The sequence below is a fragment of the Triturus cristatus genome, chromosome 6, assembly GCF_964204655.1.
Source record: "Triturus cristatus chromosome 6, aTriCri1.1, whole genome shotgun sequence".
NCBI classification, from domain to species: domain Eukaryota; kingdom Metazoa; phylum Chordata; class Amphibia; order Caudata; family Salamandridae; genus Triturus; species Triturus cristatus.
This window is the reverse complement of record NC_140589.1, coordinates 1,396,840,267-1,396,857,084: the sequence shown is the minus strand read 5'-3', so window position 1 is coordinate 1,396,857,084 and position 16,818 is coordinate 1,396,840,267. Positions and strand designations below refer to the sequence as shown.

Genomic DNA, 16,818 nt, shown 5'->3' with positions numbered 1-16,818 from the left:
TGCAGGAAAAGAATAAAAGCTGCTGGTGTACTGCTGCTGAGATTAAAAGATATACTCCGGTCACTAGTATGCTAAAACCATGGCTTAGCAGTTACCTTGGAGTAGCAAGACATTTGAAAACTGTCAACTGCTTCAAGCTGTGATATACTCTTCAGCTGTTGACATACAGATCATATACCTGAGCGTTCATCTGCCAAGAATGCGCGGGAAGCATATTGCTGGCAGGAGGGCATTTACAGCCAGCAAGCATTCTCTGTTTTAATATCTGATGCAAAAAAAGAGCTGAGCGTTTGAACAAGAGCACTGTCATACCTGGAAATCTTGGCTTTCAAACTTGCCAAAAAATAAACCAGTCCCCAATAAAACTTACAAGCGGAACGGGCTGGAGTAACTTTCCAGCTACCCTAATAGGGTCCCCTGCCTAGCAGCCTTTCAGACAAGCGAAAGAAACCCTTGCCCCTTTGTCCGAAGCTTCTGGTCGGAGATGACTCGAGCTCTTCAACAACGGGGCAATGCGAATTAATGCTGGAGGTAGACATCGTGACAAATAATTGCCTTGTCCAAGCCGTTTAGCCAATCAATCCATCAGTCCGATATTTTGAACTCCTTTTGTTTTTAAGTCTTGCAGGGCAATCTCTATAATGCAAGTCTGCGTGTTTGACGAAGGAAAAACCGCGGACCTTCAATGACACCCAATGAAAGCCGAGTTTTAAAGAGCGTATTTCTATTAGTGACAAATCTAAAATGCTGACTTACGGCTGCCCAATGCATTCAGAGTTTTTTTTTTTATTGAATGTTCGTGCAAGCTAAAAATAGGATTTGTACTTGAAGTTGCTATTTAAATTAGTTCACCTAACAGCCAATGATAGACTTGCGTAGTGTGGCGACTGTTTCACAGAAAAGTCACTGCATGCTGATGGCCTTAAAACAAAGAAAAAATTAAATTTTAAACATAAGAGATGCCAAGTCCGTGAATTAATTTTACTCAAGGTTTTAAGAATACAATATGTAATACCGGCACAAAAAGTGAGCTATGTTATGGTACGTTCTCAGTCTGTAAACTAACCAACAAAAACATAGGATTTTCCCCCGGGTTTAAGTAGTTTCCTGGCGGGTGGGGAGCTGTGTGTGTGTGTGTGTGTGGGGGGGGGGGGGGGGGGGGTTACGAAGCAGGCAGGTAAGATATTTGGCATAACTTACATGGATACACTGATTAAAGAGTGCCTCGGGAGTGAGCGAGTTTTTTTTTCCCATTCAAAAAGTATTTGGATGGAGTTGTATCAAATTTAGCAATCACTTTGCATAATCAGCTACAGTCAACCATGCCAATTTTCGTATAGATCTGGAGGGAACCCTAAGCAGCCCTGTATTTTTGTCAGACCAAACTCCTTAAGGTGCATAGAGCATGCAGCAAGCGAGACTGACCACTTCAAGGAAGGTTTGGAAAGTTCTCCCACCATGAAAATTTGGGCAAAATGCCACATTTTACAAAACATATTCCATTATGTATTCAGTTGTATTAGCTTTAAAGCGTAGTAAATTATGACCCTACAGTGCACCAGGATTCAACAATCTTTGTTGTGCCTCTTCAATGATTCCCTCACTATCACATTCCAACAGGAACCCTCATCTCTCCATAGCCCCTCTCTAACATGTGTTTCATTTGTTTTATAGCACCCTCATACCAGTGCAGGGTATTGGAGCACTTAACAACACACACACAGACACAATGAATCATATATATCACTGTATAGAAAATTTTAGATAAGACAAAGGGGGCTACAAGGAGTAGGATTCACGTTATCCATACTGGTAGGCAGTTTTTAAAAGTGCTTGATCTAGAGAAGCACAAACTCAGGATTTAGAATATATCAGTGAGCTTGTAGAGCGTAGAACACATTAATTGGCTAGTGAATTCAAGGAGATTTAAAGTAATCATCTAAAACAGACAAATAAATGGCCCACACCTAGGATTGCTACTTGATGGGTTTCTACCAGCAGCACTAGTATTTTGATGCCCTTTCGAAATTCGAATACAAAAATAAACAAAATCATCTAAAGCTGGTATTTTTAGCCTTTAGCTGTACACACTTTAAACAGCAAATAATCATAAAAAGTACTTTTTAAATGTGTTCTAGTGCTGTGTTGACGGTCTCTAACTAATAATTAAAGTAAACAAAGCAAGAAACTTCATGTTACAAACGTATAAGTGCGATTTTGTTTAAAGTTATATTTAGTATAATGAATGTCCAGGCCTTTGCAGACTGTTAACAAATGGCAAGTTTTTCTCTCTTGAAAGGTGGCAACCCACCCACAAAGCTCACTTTGTTGGGGACCAGGGGGCAGGAGAGGCTAAAGAGAATAATGCCTACTTGTCTAGTTCGATACAAGCGATATTTCTGGCACCATAAGCAGTGGGCAGAGTGTTTTTGCAGCCATCCCCCCTCATTTAACCTGAACTTAAGATGACTCCGGTTAAATGGGGCTGCCAAAGATGCCGAAAGAGGAGGCACACGTCGGCCCGCGCTGCGGGCTCTGACGGATGCCATTCGCGCCTCATTACCAGGCAGGCACATTCAGGGCCGCGCGCGGCTGTTGCCAGGGCTCAGCTCCCGCCGACCAGCAGGGCGCGAGGCCTGAGTGGCCGTCTGGCACACAGGGCCCTCTGACACTAAGCCGGCACGTGCTGGCGCAGCAGGGGCTACCGGCGGCGTGACGAATCGCTGAAAGGCCTCCACTAAACTCGGGGACGATGGCCACCTGAGCCCGAGGACCTCTCCGGGCCGGCCGTCACCTCCCAACTCCGCGCGCGCGCGCTCTGAGCCCCGGCTGATGCCTGCACGGCGGCAGAAAGGCCTTTTACGCCATGCTTAATAATATCCCGCTGTTTAATGAAACGGCCTGTACGTCTCACACAGAACGCAACGCCCCCGCCCCTCCCGAGCGGTGCAGAACTTCACGGCTCCCGGGAGGACCACGGCAAGACAAGCTGCAGATCCCTCCATGAATCAATACAAAGAGCTGCTGTTTACAAGCACGCGGAGAGGATCCTATACACTACAAGTTCCAAGAGGGACCGACGACAATGCACCAGCCCAGGAGAACAACAGCCTTCAAGACAAACGGCAAAATAAAAAGAAACTGAAATGACACAGAGGAAAGAGGACATATTGTAAAAGGGCGTTGAAAATGCTAAGTACGCCCGAACAGCACGCCAACTGGAAAGTGAATGGCACTTCTGACGCACTATTTTTCGGAGGCGATGATCCACATGCTCATCTAAAACTAAGGAGAAAACATATTTTTGATCGCAACCTTAAGCAAGAAATTATATATAATAAAAACAAATTGGACTTTATTTTCTAACTTGCCGGATTTAGAACGATTTTTTTGTGCTATTTTTCGAATAGATTTCTTTTGAATATCTACAACGTAGCGCATAGCCTAAGGATGTTCCCATTAAGATTCATCACACGAAACACTGTGCAAAAACGAAAGAATATTAAACATCTTAAACGTTCCTTATATTCAGAACCGACTCTCTCTCCTTTGTCCTTATTCACAGTCCTATTTTCTGGGAACAACGATTACACTATATTACACATCTATATATCATACCGTTTAGCAAATCAATTTTTCAGCTGTAAAAATGGTCTCAGACTCTACAGAATAACGTTATTAATTGCTTTTAGCTACACGTGCCCGTGTCTCTTTAGAAATACTGTCAGAAATGCCCAGTGCTTTCAAAGAGCATCTGTCCCTCAGGCACACTATCTGTGTAAACCTGCCCCAACAGATAGATTTCTCAATGGAGTTAATGGAACAGAGTCGCTGAAAAGACTCATTTGAAGAACTCCAGTGCAGCTGCTCCGACTATTCAAAGGTATTCATTCACTGAGTGGGCTCAAAGAAATTCTTCAAAAACGGTTATTCTGCAGCTCCTCCCATCCCTTCCCTCTGCATTCAACAATAATCTCAATACAACATTTTTCCTTTCAAATAACTTCAAAAGTTGAAAAACCACACTTCGAAGCACCAGCAACTGTAAGCTACATTTAATGCGAAGCCTCGTCTGTATTCTTGTATTTAAAGTGTATACATCTATTTATACAATAGTCGTACTAAATATTTCATGCAAAAAACTGGACAGTGTATGCCAACCAAAGCTAAAGGTCAAATTAATTTTCTGCAAAGTCTGTGCAAAGAAAACAAATACGTTCTTACAATTTGTATCTTGTACTGCGGATTCTTTCTTGGTTTGAATGTTTGCCAACGAATAATCTGGCACAGCTCATAACTCAAAGAACACAGTCGATATGTAATGATTTTTACCCCAAAAATATAGGATACCGTATTGTGATAACAAACACAAACAATTACACATCTTGGTTTCAAAGTCTTCATGTTACTAACAGTGGAACAAGAGCTTATAGCTGCCAAGACAACTTGTGACTAATGGTAATTTGTTGGTTCGATAATGCAGATTATGGTTGACACTGGTGATTCAGCAAAATTATTATTATTATTTTTTTTACTGAAGTGGCACCAACATTACTTCATATACGTGGTAACCACTTAATGAAATTCCAGCTCTGCATTACGCCCCAAAATGCCCCATCCATTTCACCCAGCCAGACCTGAGCATTCAGTAACTGATCAACTTGCACACAGGAACGGCACCCTTCTACTAGCAAGATCCCACTAACTTATTTTGATGAAATATACACCCACTGCCATTCAGTAGAAGCCTCTTTTTGTTTCAATTAGAAGGTTCAAAGAATAAATGGCTCCCAGCTACATGGTCCATGAAGCCATATATGTGAAATAATTCACCACTTAACTCTATCAGTCGACAACCAACAGAATCTAGTAATAAATTGAGCAGTCAACGGGGCAATAATTTTTCTACCCGGATGACAACATGCTGGAATATTTTCCTTATTAGGCACGAGATAACCATACAAAATCCTGGGATTATTGAGAAAACTATGGTTATAAAAATAATCAACACTATATTTCAGCCCCCTCCCCTTTCTAACAAAATTTGTTTGTCAATTTGCCTTCAACAACCTACATCTGCATAGATGTAAAGAACACCTTTCACTGGTACACCCCATCCACTTTAGAGACCCTATTTGGGGAGGTGGGGGCAGTTGAAAGATCCCTCACAAAGCTGGCAATACACTGCACACTTATCAGTGGCATTCATTTATTTGCACTTTCGAGAAATTCCCACCCGTTGTCATCAGAGTACAATGTGCCATAGAACGTTATACCTTTTATTTTACATGACTACCTTTTAAAAAAAATGAAACATAATAATTGTTTGATTGGTTAGCCTTTGTTAACAGTTGATCTGTAAAGGTGGCCATTACAAGGGATCCTGTTCATTCAATTACAAATACATTTATCGTTCATATAGATAGCCGTCACATTTTTTAGCAAGCATTACAAAGCACATCTGAACATGGGTACGCATGGCTCGACTCCTTGCCTAAGTGGCTTCCTGAATAATAAAGGCCGAGTAGCGCTGGTCCACTGAAAGCATTAAGATGCACTAATGCTACAGTTTCTTTGTTCACAAATATTCATAAAGGGTACTTGTAAAATTCCCCCACAGTTGTACTCCTGCTCCACGTTTCATCTACTGATTGAGCTGGATACAAAAGGCACATCTTTGGTTTTTTGCTGCCATAGAAACTAGAATTACTAAGCAAGTAGTCGATTTTAGGATAGGTGCATGGCTGAACTGCAGGAGCAAATAAAGCGATTGGATTAGGTCGACAAAGAAGATAATTTTTACAAATCACCAAAATAATTTGTAATATTCTAAAGCATGTTGTAAACAAGAAATATACTAGGTTCGGGACAAACTCTAAATCAAAATGCAGGAATCTCAGAGGAGGTTCGAGTATCTCACATCTGTGAAATGTACTACTTACCAGCAAACAAACCGTCAACGCACATCTGCCGTATTAACTCAATGTCGGAGACAACATCACTTGAGACTGGTGGGATCGGATGGTAATAAAATAAAGTACAGCAACCCACTGCAATCAGGCAGGTATTCCTGAAATACAACGCCCACCCACAACCCAGCCAGAGAACACAGTGGCCTTACCAGATTCCATGGGTCTACAGAAGATCCTAAAAAAACTGAAGGAAGAGGTAGCACCTGGTCCAAACAGACTACCAAATGCAATATTCAAGAAAGATGTTACATTCTGGGCTTGTTATTTTACACCTCTCTTTAACCAAATTTTCCAATTGAATAAAATACCACCATCATGAAAAGGGAACATATCTGACCGATCTACCAGAATGGCAGTCATTCATCACAGCTTAGTTACAGGCTAATAGTGTGAATTGATATGGAATCCAAACTGTATGCCTTGTGTTTTCTTCAAGATCTTCAAGCCTGGGTTAATAAAAAAATCGAATTCCTAAAATGCCAACCAGTTTTAGACCAAGCACGGGGACAACAACAAATCTTTCAGTTCCAACCATATTATCGGAAAAGACAATCCAGCAAAAAATCTTTGTTGTTTACATGCTTCATTGACCTCAAATACGCATTCAACAGAGTCCCCCACGGCCGCCTTTGGGAAAAATTGGCAGGATGGTGAATTTGCTAAATGCCATAACAGCACTGCATTGTGACATCTGGACCCAGGTTAAAGTCGGAAACGGCACCAAGTAATGACAAAAACCCACATAATGAATGGTCTGAAGCAGGGGTGTGTTGTAGCCCCAAGCCTATTCAATCTATAGCTTGCCGATTTAGACAGCTACCTGACACAAGTGGAAAGTCATTTACCAAAACTGGCGACAGAGAACATTGCAAGTCTGCAATATGCTGATCATATCGTCATTCTGAGCCAAACGTCCATTGGACTTCAGAGATCAATCGACAAATTAGAAGGTTACATAAAGCAGCAAGCCCAGGAGATGAATAAAAAAAAGTGATCCATCTCATCGACTCAAAATATAAATAGTTCATGTGGTCTATAAAGTGCAAACAAGTTAAGACTGTATCCTCATATAGGTATCTGGACATCAACATGGAGCACCAACTGACATTTAAACAGCACATGGCCATTCCACAGGCGAAAGCGGAGAAACTCATCTGTCCTTCGCTTAAATATCTGCTAACAAAAATGGTAGCCAAACGAATCCCAACTGTAGGATATAGCTTGGAGATCATGCATGGTAAGGACACGGCCACTCTGAATCTACTACAATTAAATGCATACAAAGCAGGTTTTAGGCTTGCCAAAATCAACTTCCCGGCCCAGGTGAGGTTCAAATTTGGCTTAAAAAATATTAAAAGCTGCACAGCTTGAGTGCTTTTGTTAAATTGTGTTGGAGACTTTGTGCCTCAGAAAGTGGCTCTCTGAATAACGTATGTTGGCAAGAAATAGAGGCACAGATGAAGAAAAAACAAAAAAAAATCCAGGGGGGATTACTTGGGTCTTACAAAACACGAGCTAGGCATTAATGAAGTATGGGCAAGTACCATGGAAGAACAGTCTTCTTTACAACAAATTCCTCAACAAAGCTCTTGTCTCAGCTGTAGATTAAGAAAATATTTGTAAAGAGACGACACACCTGGACAGTAGTTAACACGTACTGTAGTTTGTGGTCCCAACTGTACCTCACAGCAAATTTTTTGTTAGCATTAAAACATCAGTTCATGTTATACTGTTTTGAGTACATGGGTACAAAAGATCTCACCTTGACACGGATGGGCAGCCCTCCACACCATAGATGTTGTCTATGTGGATATAAAGCAGAGTCAATCACCCACACCTTTTGCACCAGTCTTGGGACAAAGAAAGAAGATACTTCAATTATTGTTTTCAAAACTTCATACCCGCACCAGCAGGCAAGCGGTCACCTCTTGGTTAAGCGGAGCTTCAATTCCTCTAGAATGTCAAGGAGCAAAATTCCTAAATTTGCCGAAGAATCAACTCGGTGACTCATGGGACTGGAGCCAATGACTAGGTTTTTTTTATACTCAAACTCTCTTGCACCCTTAGGATTACGAGCAAAAACTAGCAACAAAGCGGCAATAGAAGTTCATCGTTCATAAAGAGTTGAAAGAGTTGAACTACACGTTATAAACCATAAATGGCAAGGATTATTTGCACAAAGCGCAGGCACTTTAGGAGAGACGAGGAATAACAAAAAAAGTAACCACAAGACGAAGCTCTACCAGTAAGATTAGATTTGCACAATACACACGCACTTTAAGAGCGTTGAAGAATCATGAAAAAGAAACTAAGACCATGCCTGAACTGTAAGATCAGATGACTCACTCTTCAAGAATTGTGTTTAATGTTTGCATTCATTAGTACCTTGCAGGATATGCACAAACTATTTGCATTTTTCTGAAATTCTAGATATAATGGATTTTAATCATCGATTTTGCCCCTCACGTAAGACTGGGCGATTTACATTTTATGTACCAATTTTTTTCCCAAACTAGTAGCCATATGATCTGCTGTATGAATCGTGTGTACAATTTCAGCTTCATATGCAATAATTTTTGTCACCCATGCAATGAACTTATTTCGAATGTTTATCTGTCTGAAAACAAAACAAGGGTATCACCTAAAAATTACGATAAAGAACGCAAAGTACTGAAAAAAATATCATGATTATTATCATGTGGTGTAGGGAATGCTGAATTACACATAAAACACATTCAAATATCTTAATTTCAGATTTATGGCCTCATGCGACATTTAATACAATGAGTGCAATACAAATGAGCTACGGTCCAATAAACACCAATGTACTGTTTAAGGAGAAGAATTCTGGGGGGTTTCTGCTATGACACAATACTGTGCAGAAAAAAAAACCCTATCGCGCACCGAGATACAATTACATATCTTGACATATTAATATGACTGAACGGCAGCTGGTTAGAACTGAGGAACAAACAGCAGATGTTTAAAGGTCAAGGAAGGCCGAGGTCACATTAGGTGTTTGGATTCAGAATGCAATGACTGCCAACATCAACACTGATACATTTATTTGTCAAAACACATGGTCAATTCGACATTTCAGGGACTGAAAGAGAATGCAAGGCCGCAGTGTGATATTTTCTGTTTTTCATTAACGTTCTTAGGTGCACTAAAGGATTTTTTTTTCACCACGAATGATATGCTTCCCAGTCCCTACAACAGACTGCCAATTGCTAAAGCACTAGATTTGGAGTTAACCTTCCACCCCAGCAATTAACCAACAGCTTGTGGTATTAGTTTTCTATTTACCAGGCTTTACAAACTAAAACTACCTTTGTGGTTTAAACAGCAGCAACACCAAACGGATGCATTTACAAACAATAACTGCTGCTCGGTATTGAGGCCGGGTGACCATTGATTTTATTCTTGTGCTTGAAGCTCTGCTGTATGGCTGTACAGATCAACTCCCCATTTTACAGGAGTATTTGTGCTACTTTTACACACAAGTATGTGTTTAATTCTAGACAACGCTCCCTAAAGCGACATTTGCCATTGCTATACAGTTAATACAATATAAATCCAGCAAATATTAGGATATGTTGCAAAACGGCCACTGATTCACCATTTCTAATTTATTTCAGTTTTTTTAAAGCACAATGTACCAAACACAGCTATTTCACTGCAAGTTGTATGGAGAATGGGAACATTCATATCCCTTCATGAAGTACTTCCCTTAATATAGCAAACACAACTGGGAGTGAGTGGTTGAAAAGTTTCAGCATTCCGTCCAATATCTTGTTGTGTTTCCTATGTTTGCCCTAAGTGGCCAATGGTATGCCGAGATGTGGGTCCTTTGCTCGCTGTGCCACTGGATTCAAGCTTGCCTGGCTGATATCCCAAAACCGGTCTCAGGATGCTTGTTTCCAGTCCAGGGAGGGCCTGGCAGTTCAGGCTGGACTGTTCCCATGAGGAGCAGGGTCAAGACTGATTTGCATATGGCTGAGTCCAAATTGGGTTGGCGTAGAGAGCAAAAGAACGACGGATTAAACCCAGATCTCTTGACTGGGGTTGAGTGGTTGAAAAGTTTTAGCACTCCGTCCATCCTCTTGTTGCGTTTGGTACTTTACTTAATAGTCAAGTTCCAAAGTTGCATTCATAGATAACGTCCCTAATATTTATTTTGATCTTAAAAATATACAATATTTTATAAGCATGCCTTGGAAATCTATACATAAAAGAACAATTGATGGACAGAATGCAGAACAATGTCATACATTCACCCCAGTACAGAGATCTGGGCCCAAATCCATCGCTTTTTTTTGCTCACCATGCTATTCCAGTGTGAACCCAGCCATATGCAAATCAATCTTGACCCTGCGCCCAATGGGAACAGTCCAGCCCGAAATGCCAGGCCAGGTCCTCCCTGGACTGGAAACAAGCATCCTAGGACCGGTTTCGGGGTTTCACCCCTCATCAGCTAAGATAGCTTGACTCCAGTGGCATGTAGAGCACAGGACCCACGTCTGGGCATATTGGTCTAAGAATAACCTGTGCCTAGCTTTTTGACATTTAACTGGCCTGGTCCAGGCTTCAATACACAGTAAATGAATCAATAAAACTAAATCGAATATTGGGCATCAGTAAACTACAACCATTGTTGTCTCAAAAAGTACTCACAATTTAGAAAAAGGTACCCCTCCTGCAAAAATGTTTTCTTCATTAATAGTTTACTACGGAAAAAAGAAAACAAGTTACTTACCTGTAACTTTGGTTCTCTGGTATTGGTAACTTTCATAGATTCCCATAGCTTGTATCATTCCCCGTCGTTGGAATGGGAGTCTCGGTACATAAAATAGCATAGCAGTAGGTACAAAAGAGAAAGAAAAAAGGCCTAGGCCTCATTCACATTTTGGGCCTCCTGCGACAATGGAAGAGATCTGGTACCCCCTTCCTTGTTGATGTAGTGCATGGCCGTGGTGTTGTCCGTGCGGACAAGAACCGCCGAACCCTGCAAACGTTGAAGAAATGCTTGTAGAGCCAGACGAATCGCCCTGAGCTCCAGGAGGTTGATGTGAAGAAGGTAGTGCCGGGGCAACCAATGCCCGCTTACATGTAAGTCTTGAAGCACCGCACCCCAGCCTTCCAGCGAGGCATCTGTTGTGACAACTTGAGGCGCTGGATCGCTTACAAAGGATAGACCTTGGGATAAATTCTCCTCCTGTGTCCACCACAAGGTGGTTTCTTTCATTGCCGCAATAATACCCACCCTGTCGTCGAAAGAGCAGTGAACTTGTTGCCATTGCATGTCTAGTTGCTCCTGAAGAGATCGTTTCCGCAATCTGCAGTGGGGCATCAGAGGGATGCATGAAGAGATCACTCCTAGAAGGGATTTGTAACAGAGTACTGAAAGACACTTTCTTTTTCTCAACAAATGAGCCAAGGACCTTAGTTTTTCTTGCCTTTCGAAGGATGGAGAAGCCTTGTTGAGAGACGTGTCCAAGATAGCCCCTAGGAACCGTGCTCTCTTGGACGGACAGAGAGACGACTTCTCCCTGTTGAAAGTCAGACCCAGATTGCTGAACAGAGTCGTACACGCCCGACTGTTTCCTCCGCTATCCGCCTGGACGGAACCTTCAGCAACCAGTCGTCCAGGTATGGAAAGATTTGAAAATGCTGTTTCCTGAGGAAAGCTGCCACCGGTGCCAGCACCTTGGTGAAGATCCTCGGGGCAGAGCGAAGTCCAAAAGGTAAAACTTTGAATTGGAAGTGGCTCTTAGCTACTGTGAATTGTAGAAACCTCCTGTGGGCTGGATGAATGGGTATGTGAAAATATGCATCCTCGAGATCGAGAGTGGCCATGAAATCTCCCGGGTTGAGGAGACGCAAGATATCCTGGAGGTAGACCATCCGAAAGGATTGACTGATGAGATAGGTGTTTAGCTCCCTGAGATCTAAAATGGGGCGCCACAAACACATCTCCTGGGTACTAGGGTTCCCTGCCTCCAAAGATACGGGTACATGCAGGTCTTTCATTCTGGGTTCACTAGGGGTTCCCGAGGTGTGGCCATCCTCATTCACAACCGGGTCCGATATTCACACACGCGCTCATAGGCGGATACGCACGGGCGGTATATTTTTGTTCAAGGAAAGATTGGGGCGGAAGTAGTGATCTTCGGAAGCGTTTATGCCCCACCCCCTTTTTCATGGACCCTGGCTGAAAAGATCATGAGTGTATGGGCGGAGATGCCGTTGGCAGCAGGTATAGTAGGCGGCGATTGGAACGATGTAATGGTGGCGTCGCGGGATCGCTGTTCGGGGAGTGATACGCGATGCGCTGATCGGCCGACCAAGCTACAGGCGCTGGCCGACGGTCTTAATTGGGTGGATGCATGGCGGCGGCTTAATGGGGATACACGGGCGTATACTTACCTCTCTGCCGTGCATGGATCATTCTCTCGGTTAGACTACATCTTCCTATCAGGGGCTGCGGTGGCACGGGGGGTGGAGGCAGATATCCTCCCCCGTGGTTTGTCGGATCATTTCCCTGTCTCGCTTCGTATGCGGCTCGGGGGGGGTAAGTGGGCAATTTCGTTGGCGCCTCTCGGGCTGGCATCTTCAGCAAGAAGACTACTGTGCCCGTATGACGGAGGCTTTGGATTCTTACTGGGCCCGGAATGTGGGCTCGGTGTCGGGAGTTGATATCTTATGGGAAGCATGGAAACCAACGCTGCGGGGAGTTGACCTCTCATATTGTGCTGCGGCCCGCCGAGCGCGCGACGCGGGATTGGTCCAGGCTAAGGGCGAGATTAGGGAGCTTGAGAGTAGAAGCCAGGGGGAGTCAGGTGGGGCTCTGCGGCGTCAGTTGCAATATGCCCAGCAAACCCATGCCTCGCTCTTGCTGGACGAGGCGAGGCAGGCATGGTTAGCTACGCGAAGCCGGGTTTATCAGTGGGGGGACAAATCGGGGATAATGCTGTATAGGCTGTGTCAGGGTCAGCGTCAGGCACAGACCCTCCCGGGGATTACAGATAGAGAGGGCCGCGTGCTGACAGACCCTGGCGCCATAGCGGACAGCTTTGCAGCATACTATGCGGAGCTGTACGAACCGCAGGAGACCATACCCGGGGGGCTGGTGAATCGGTTCCTCGATGATCTTCCTCCTAGAGGCCTCTCGGATGAGGCGCGTGTAGACTTGGACAGACCGCTAACGGTGGATGAGCTGGGGACGGCGTTGGGGAGCTTGTCCGTCGGGAAGGCCCCGGGCCCAAATGGGTTCCCGAGTGAGTTCTTCAGGAAATACTTTCTGCAACTGGGGCCCCACTATAATGCGGTGGTGGAAGATGCTTGTGAGCGGTTGGTTTTGCCGGCCGACTGGCGACATGCAGAGATTGTCTTATTCCACAAGCCGGGTCGCCCTCCTGAACAACATGCCTCTTATCGACCGATTTCCCTTCTGAATATGGAGGCGAAGATTCTGGCCAAGGCTCTGGCCAACCGACTGTTGCCTTATATTAATACCCTGGTCCACCCAGACCAGGCCGGGTTTATGCCTCATAGGGCAACGCGTCACAACATCCGGCGTGCACATGTGGCGATTGATGCGGTCCAGCGGCGTGAGGCTCGGGCATCTCTCCTTTTGGCCGACATGGATAGAGCTTTTGACTCTCTTAGTTGGCGCTATCTCTTTGCCTTGCTGCAACGGCTGAACCTGGGGCCCCGCTTCTTGTCCTATTTAACACTTCTGTATACCGATCTCACGGCCTCGGTTCGGGTGGCAGGGGCGACCTCGGCAAGATTCCCGGTGCATCGGGGGACGCGGCAGGGCTGCCCCCTGTCGCCTTACCTATTTGCCTTGGCCATGGAACCACTGGCCTCTTGGGTCCGTATGGATGCGCAATACACAGGGTTTGAGTGGGAACATGGCCTCTCGGACCGTATTGCCCTATATGCTGACGACGTGTTGTTCTTCCTGTCGGATCTCGATAGAACAGGGCCGCGGCTGCTCCGCATGATGCAGGTCTTTGGGGAGACGTCCGGGCTATACATGAACCCGAGGAAATCCACCCTTTGGGTGCTGGGCGGCCGGGACGTACAGGGTGAGTGGACGGTGTCACTGCGGGTTGCGGCCGGGGGGCTGCAATATCTGGGGGTCTTTCTGACCGACGATCGCCTGGGAACGCAACGTGGTGCCGGTATGGGAGAAAGTATGTCGGGATGTTAAGCTCTGGGCACGTATGCCTCTCACTATCTGTGGCCGCTCTGCCATCTTTAAGATGGTGGCGCTACCTCGACTTCTTTACCAGCTCCAAAACCACCCTTATGAGATCCCTCTCCGTTGGTTTCGGACGGTTAATGCGGTGCTGAGTCAATTTTTGTGGGAGGGGGGTCTGGCCAGGGTGTCGCTGAGGGTCTGCTTTTTGTCAGTGTACGACGGGGGACTGGCCCCCTCCGATATCTTATCCTATTATTACGCCTCCCATTTATTGGTCCTAAACGAATGGTGGTATGGAGATAGGGGGGACCCGGCATATGCGGTGGAGAGGCGACTTATGGACCCACATACGGTACATACCCTGCTTTACGCGACTGCGCTGCGGGAAGCATTGCCACCGGTCACCCAAGTGGTGTTTCGGGTGTGGCGCCGGGCTCTATGTCATGTTGGCTGGTGGGGTAGGCTTACCAAGGAAACTCCGTTGTGGCAGAACGGGCTGCTCCCTCAATTGGCTACCCTCTCTGGTTTTAGGGACTGGGACAGGATTGGTATCTCCACATTGGGATCAGTGGTTCAGGGCAGTGTGATGAAATCCTTTGAGGTCTTACAGCATGAGTATCAAATGCCACGGACGCAGTTCTTTAGATACCTCCAACTGCGCCATGCCCTCGCCCCCAGACTGGAGGGTCTTCAATCCATCCCTGAATTCAGTCCCCTTGAGGCTCAGGTGTTCATGGGGGCTCTCCAAGAGAAGAAAGTTTCCAAAATATATCGGTCTCTGGTGATTCATAGTGCTCCGTCCCTGCAGGGTCTGCGTGAGCGGTGGGAGACGGACGTTGGGCCATTGGACGAGGCGGATTGGAGGGAGGCACTTGCCTCCCCCCGTGAGGCTAGTATAGCGATCCGCCTGCGTCTCGTCCAATTTCGGTATCTGCACAGGACTTATTACACGCGACAGCGGGTCTTATCGCCTCCCCGGACTGCCTTAGGTGTGGGCGGGAGGTGGGGGTCTTTGGTACACACGGTCTGGCACTGCCCTACGGTGCACCGGTTTTGGGGGAAGAGTGTTAGGGTGCTTGTCAGAAATGTTGGGCTGGGATCTCCCTGTAGACCCCAGGCTGGTATTGCTCCATGTTATGGCTGATATTGGGAGTAATATTTATAAGCGTCACCTGCTGCTTCTGGGCCTAACGACAGCCAAGCGGGATCTGGCTCGGGCGTGGAAGGCCCCGGCGGCTCCCTCTCTCAATGTTTGGAAACGAGGTTTAGATTTCAGTATGGGCCTGGAGTTGCCGATCTTTAGGGCGCGTGGGTGTCCTCGGAAACACTTCAAGATCTGGAAGCGGTGGGCTGATTATAGGGGCATTTTCCTTGCACCGGTTCCTGCGGATGGAGACGTGGGGCCTATTTGAATGTCAAGCGTGGTGCTGAGCTCTAATTGTATAAAGATGGTTCTGGTGGTGGTGTGGTCCGGGGGAGGGGGGTGGGTGTTGGGGGGTGGATGGGGAGGGGTTTTTTCTTGATAGATGATGTATGAATAGCTCTCCATTGTTCCTCTATATGGCAAAAATGTCAAGAGTTGTTGCTATTTACTATGTGGCAGATCCCCTGGGTTTACAGGGGCCAGCAGCCCTTGCCTTCTTGATCAATAAAAAGTGTTGTTAAAAAAAAAAATGGGGCGCCACTTCTCCAGCGTCTTCTTGACCAGGAAAAACCTGGAGTAGAAACCGTCACCCCTCTGAGACAGGGGAACCAGCTCCACTGCTCCCTTGAGGAGCATCTGATGGACTTCGAGCCGTGAGAGACGCAGATGTTTCGAAGGCATAGCGACAGGGGGCTTGGAAGTTGGCATATGAAGAAACTCCAGCGTATGGCTATCTCGAATGATGTTGAGCACCAAACAGTCCGATGTTATCCATTTCCAGTTGTGGAGGTATTGAGGCACCCTGCCTCCCACAGGTGTTAACGGGGAGGTGGGTACAGTAGGCAGAGCCAGAATGCCGTTATTGTCTCTTGGAGGTGTCACGTCCCTGGCGATTCTGTTTTCCTCTAGTGTTGGATCTAGAGAAAGACTAGGTCTGGCCTGGTCGTTGTTGGTACGGTGGGCGATACGACTGAGACGTCGAACCATAAGAAGAATACCGTTGTTGTTGGTACGAGCCTCTGTAGGATGTTGTACTCTTCCCCCTGGTCCCAAGGAAAGGAACCTTCCGATATTGAATATTGCCTAGACATCTTGCCGTCTGCGTATCTTTTTTAATATCCTGGAGGGCATCGTCGATATGTTTCCCAAATAATGCCTCACCATCAAACGGGAGGTCCAGGATTTTGTTCTGAACTTCCGGTCGGAACCATGTCGCCCGGAGCCAGCCCTGGCGACGGAGAACAGCTGCACCTGCCAGTGAACGGAAAGCTGTGGTGGCGATATCCATGGCGCAGTCGATCACCTTCGCCCATGTAGACTCTCCCACCTGTAGAATCTTCTTGGCCTCCGCCTTGGACCCCTGTGGGAGCTGGTGCAAATATAGTGAAAGGTCGCACCACATTTGGTGATCGTACCTTCCAAGGATCGCCAACGCATTCGCTGCCCGTACCAAAAGACTCGCCATAGAGGAAAACCTTTTCCCCGCATTATCA

General features: G+C 45.8%; 1 protein-coding gene across 7 annotated transcripts in view; it reads right to left on the bottom strand.

Moving 5' to 3' along the window:
* The window catches only part of RALGAPA2 (Ral GTPase activating protein catalytic subunit alpha 2), a 1,855,355-nt gene that overhangs the window by 178,307 nt on the left and 1,660,230 nt on the right, over window positions 1-16,818 (bottom strand). The window lies entirely within an intron of this gene.